The sequence below is a fragment of the Aristolochia californica genome, unplaced genomic scaffold, assembly GCF_029961685.1.
Source record: "Aristolochia californica isolate CCGP_79_NKW_82.1479 unplaced genomic scaffold, dmAriCali1.0.hap1 SCAF_6, whole genome shotgun sequence".
NCBI classification, from domain to species: domain Eukaryota; kingdom Viridiplantae; phylum Streptophyta; class Magnoliopsida; order Piperales; family Aristolochiaceae; genus Aristolochia; species Aristolochia californica.
Window position 1 is genome coordinate 30,334,089 of NW_027182257.1, and position 5,709 is coordinate 30,339,797.

Genomic DNA, 5,709 nt, shown 5'->3' on the forward strand with positions numbered 1-5,709 from the left:
TTTATTAAAATTTTCAATTTTTTGTATACTTAAACTCTAAAATTTTAATTTTGTTGTGATCTATTTGCCTTATCTTTTTGTTTACGAGAAAAATGGGAGAGTGAAAACTCAAGTTTGGATTTGAAAAAAAATTGAACATCCAAAATGGAAATGCGCAAATGCCGAGAGAGATAATTCCAAAATGTATCTGTGATTTTTAAGGATTGTAAACTCTTTTTTTTTATTTATTAGGTTTGGCAATCATCGAGAAAGAGGGGGGAGGTGGGGCTTTACATTTTGAGCTGAGTATTGACTCCCAAAGCATAAGTCATTTCTAACAAAAGTTATAGCTGTTACACATCATTAAGCAATTAAATAGTTTAAGATGATCTATGACTCTAAGGTCCGCTTTTTGTAAAATTGGCAAAAAGTGGGTTTTTTACTCTGGTAAATATCCCACTGCACATTAACTTGAGAATTTAATTTTTTCTACTCCTTGAAATTTCTGGATCATTAGGTCATTTGCATCTTCAACATTTTTCAGGCATGCATATCCACCACATTTAAAATATGTTTGGATCAATTCGAAATCTCTTTCTTATAAAATTCCACCAAGCTATTAGGGGTTGTACTAGCGAAATTTCCCAAATAAGGACAACAAAACTTTGGTGTTCATTTTTTAAGCGTGGAATAATTTCCTTAACTTACATTTATTATAGTTATCATTTTTTTCATACATTAACTCTAAAATTTTCATTTAGTTTTGATCTATTTGTCTTATCTTTTTGTTACGAGCAAATTGGGAGAGAGAAAACTCAAGTTTGGATTTGAAAAAAAATTGAACATTCAAAATGGAAATGCACAAATGTTGAGAGAGATAATTCCAAAAAGTATCAGTGATTTTTAAGGATAGTAAACTCTTTTAGTTTTTTATATATTAGGTTTTGCGATCATTGGAAAAGGGGGGCGAGGAATTTTTAACTGAGTGTTGACTCCCAAACCATAAGTCATTTCTAACAAAAATTATAACCGTTACACATCATTTAATTATCAAAACATTTACGATGATCTATGATTATTCGGTCCGCTTTTTGTTAAATAGGCAAAAAATGGGTTGTTTGGCTCAGGTAAAGTATCCCACCTCACGTTAACTTGAGATTTTAATTTTTTCTACTCCTTGAAATTTTTGGATCATTAGGTCATTTGCATCTTCAAAATGTTCTGGCATACATATCCACTAGATCTAAAACATATTAGGATTAATTAGAAATCTCTTTCTTATAAAATTCCACCAAGCTATTAGGGGTTGTATTAGCGGAATTTCCAAAATATGGATAACAAAACATTGTTATTCATTTTTAGGGCATCAAATAATTTTCTTCACTTACATTTATTATATTTTTCAATTTTTAGCATACATAAACTCTAAAATTTTTATTTTTTTGTGATCTATTTGGCTTATATTTTTGTTAAGGAGAAAAATGGGAGAGAGAAAACTAAAGTTTCGATTTGAAAAAAAATTGAACATCCAAAATAGAAAATACAAAAATGCTGAGAGAGATAATTCCATAAAGTATCCGTGATTTTTAAGTATTTTAAACTCATTTTTTTAACATATTAGGTTTTGTAATCATCACAAAGGGGGGGGGGGGGGGGGGGGGGGGGGATTTTTAACTGAGTGTTGACTCCCAAACCCTAAGTCATTTCTAACAAAAATAATAGCCATTACACATCATTAATCGATCAAAACATTTATGATTATCTATGATTTTTAGGTCTGCTTTTTGTAAAATGGGCCAAAAGTGGGTTGTTTGGCTCATGTAAATATCCCACCGCACGTTAACTCTAGAATTTTATTTTTTCTGCTCCTTGAAAATTTTGGATCATTTGGTCATTGCATCTTCAACATGTTTCGGACATGCATATCCACCACATTTAAAACATGTTAGGATCAATTAGAAATATTTTTCGGATAAAACTCCAGCAAGCTATTAGGGGTTGTACTAGTGGAATTTCCCAAACATGGATGACAAAACTTTGGTGTGCATTTTTAGTGAGTGAAATAATTTTCTTCACTTACATTTATTACAGTTTTCAATTTTGTGCATACATAAACTCTAAAAATTTTCATTTTGTTGTGATCTATTAGCCTTATCTTTTTGTTTAAGAGAAAAATGGGAGAGTGAAATCTCAACTTTGGATTTGAAAAAAATTGAACAACTGAAATGGAAATGCCAAAATGCTGAGAGAGATAATTCCAAAAACTATCTGTGATTTTTAAGGACTGTAATGCGAGGCTAGTTGACTAGTTGACTGAAGAATACACAAAATTCAATCCTCCGTGTGGATATGACCCTCGCTTACTGCTAAATTACATGAACGATTCGTACGCTTGCGAGGTATTAAAGCCGATGTAACTAAATTCTACATCAAGTTTTTGGCGCCGCTGCCGGGGAGGCACGTATTAAGCTTATATCTTTGTTCTCCATAGTCTTAGGTTAGATTTTATTTTATTTTTTTTTGTTTTTATTTTTATTTTTTTTATTTTTTTGCTTTCATAATTTTAGTTTGGTATTTTTTATGAAATTATTTTTATTTCTTCTAGTTAGTTCATATTTTTAGTAGCGAGTTTGTTAGCTTAATTTGATAGTTCATTTTGTTTCTTTTTGTATTTTTATGCACGGGCGCCGCTCCCTAGGTGGACCATTAGCTCCCTTTGTTGAAGAGGTAGAACATATTTGTAGGAAAACACCCGAAGTCAAGTTAGGAGCTACCATGGCCAATCAGGGCGAACCATTACAGTTACCTGCAGCAGGTGACCGTAGAGGCCTGAGGGATTATTCTATCCCATCCCACTTCACATCACCTTCTTGCATTATATTGCCACCCACTACTGCCGCCAGTCATGAGTTGAAACCGGGTGTGATCCAACTCCTCCCTACATTCTATGGGTTGGATAAAGAGGACCCATATTACCACATCAAGGAATTCTTAGATATTTGTGCAACTTTTAAATTCCAGAATTTCTCAGATGACTCTATCCGGTTAAGACTTTTTCCATTTTCACTTAAGGATAAGGCCAAGTCTTGGCTTAATTCCTTGGAGGTGGGCAGCATTACTTCATGGGACACGTTAGTCACAAAATTTTTGTCCAAGTACTTTCCCATTCAGAGAACTACAGCCCTCAGGAGAGAAATCTCCAACTTTATGCAGCAGGAGGGTGAACACTTTTATGAGGCTTGGGAGAAATGGAAGGATTTGATTCGTAGGTGTCCGCATCATGGGTTTGAGAAATGGCATTTAGTGCAATACTTTTATCAAGGTCTTACACCCCAGGTTAGATCCATGGTAGATGCAACGAGTGGTGGGAGTTTGATGGGTAAGAGTGCTAGTGAGGCGTGGGACTTCTTTGAAACGTTGAGTGATCAATCTCAGCAATGGGGTTCGTCATTTAATGTTGATAGGAGATCCCACGAAACCAAAAGAGGGGGTCTCTACAAGGTTAGTGAAACACCTATGCTCATGGCCAAGATTGAGGGGTTGACTAGAAAAATTGATGCCCTTATGGTGTCCAAGAGTTCACCTGCTCCTAACCCATCTACTGTCTGTGCCATATGCTCTGGTTCATCTCATCCCACACAAATGTGTCCATCTAGTTCATCCTACCCAGAGCTCATTGAGGACTTGAATGCAGTCCAGAATTTTCATAGACCAAACCGGAACGATCCTTTTTAAGAAACATATAATCCGGATTGGGCTAGGCACCCAAATTTCTCATGGTCCAAGGGCCCACAGGTTGGGGGTCCTCCAGGGTTTACTCAACCCCAAGCTCCGCGCCCACACTTCACCCAACAACCATTGATTCCACAAAAACCTTCACTTGAGGATACACTTCAATTATTCATGCAGAATACACAGTCCTCCATTGCCAAACTTGAAATGCAAGTGAGTCAGTTGGCCAGCCACATGAGTGAACAATTACAAAATAGACTCCCGAGTCAAACCATTCCTAACCCCAAAATCACACATGAGAGTGAGTTGAGTTCCAAACCCCACCATGAGCAAGCAAAAGCCATAACCACCCTTAGGAGTGGTCGTGAGTTGAACAATGGGGTAGGGACCACTAAGTCTAAGGAGTCAAAGGATGACAATGGGGACACATCATTGAGTGACGAACCTCCAAGTTCTCCACCAACAGCCAAGCAGATCCCTAACCAAGTCCCACTAGCTCCTTATCCGCAGAGGTTATCGGGCCCACCTAGGAAAGGAGATAGCATGCATGAAACGTTGGAACTGTTTAGTAAGGTTCACATTAACATTCCACTTCTTGATGCTATTAGGCAAGTCCCTGCCTATGCCCGATTTTTGAAAGACCTTTGTACACAGAAGAGAAAACAACATGTTAACAAAAAGGTCTTTCTTACTGAGAATGTAAGCTCAATTCTGAAGCACAACACTCCTCCTAAAGTTAAAGATCCTGGATGTCCCACAATTTCATGTGTCATTGGTGAACATACCATCCAGAGAGCTCTTCTTGACTTAGGAGCAAGTGTGAATTTGCTTCCTTTCTTTGTGTACCAGCAATTAGGTTTGGGGGAATTGAAGCCTACCCCCATCACACTTCAACTAGCTGACCGTTCTGTCAAGATACCACGAGGAATAGTTGAAGATGTTTTGATAAAAGTGGACAAATTTTTGTTCCCGGTTGATTTCATTGTTCTTGATACAGAACCAGTATTCAATGTGACCAACCAAATTCCTGTCATCCTAGGACGTCCCTTCTTAGCCACATCTAATGCTATCATTCATTGTAAAAGTGGTGAGTTGGAGTTGTCTTTTGGAAATTTTAAGGTCTCATTGAATGTATTTAATGCCGGGCACCACCCACTTGAGTCTGATGATCTGAGTCCTGCATTTAATATAGAAACTGTTATGCTTGATAACGAATCCACTCTTGAATCTTTTGAGTCTTGCATAACATCTTTAGACATGGACTATTTTGATGAGGAAACATATTTCTGAGAGGTTAATTCTTTACTCAATTCTGTACCTCTGTTGGAGGAAGCTTATGAGGTTATCACAACTGATCATCCACAGGATCTTCCTCTTGACTTGGACAAACCTCTCGAAACTTCCAAGCTAGATCTTAAGCCACTTCCTCCCACGTTGAAGTATGCATTCTTGGGACCCATGAACTCATTACCAGTCATTATTTCCTCTGATTTGAGTATTGAGCAGGAGGAACAATTGACTGAAGTTTTACAAGCACACAGAGAGGCATTGGGGTGGACTCTCGATGCCTTAAAAGGGATTAGCCCCTCCATATGCATGCATCGTATTCATTTGGAGGAGGGGACTAAAGCCTCACGTGAGATGCAACGTAGGTTAAATCCCCATATGCTGGAGGTTGTGAGAGAAGAAGTCATCAGGTTGCTTGTGACAGGAATCATTTACCCTATTTCTGATAGCACCTGGGTGAGTCCAATTCAAGTTGTCCCTAAGAAAGGGGGGATAACAATAATGAAAAATGAGAGTGGTGAATTGATTCCCACAAGAACTACCACCAAGTGGCGTGTCTGCATTGACTATAGAAAACTTAATTTCGTCACTAGGAAGGATCACTTCCCACTACCTTTCAATGATCAGGTACTAGAGCGATTGGCCGGCCACAATTTTTATTGCTTCTTAGATGGATACTCCGGCTACAATCAAATTCCCATTGCTCCAGAA

General features: G+C 37.6%; 1 non-coding gene across 1 annotated transcript; it reads right to left on the reverse strand.

Annotated features, from left to right (window-relative positions):
• Positions 1–3,159: 3,159 nt before the first annotated feature.
• On the reverse strand, positions 3,160–3,266 carry LOC137935611 (small nucleolar RNA R71). The gene has a single exon (XR_011109311.1). It is a non-coding gene; the product is annotated as a small nucleolar RNA R71 (small nucleolar RNA).
• Between the last annotated feature and the right edge of the window lie 2,443 nt (positions 3,267–5,709).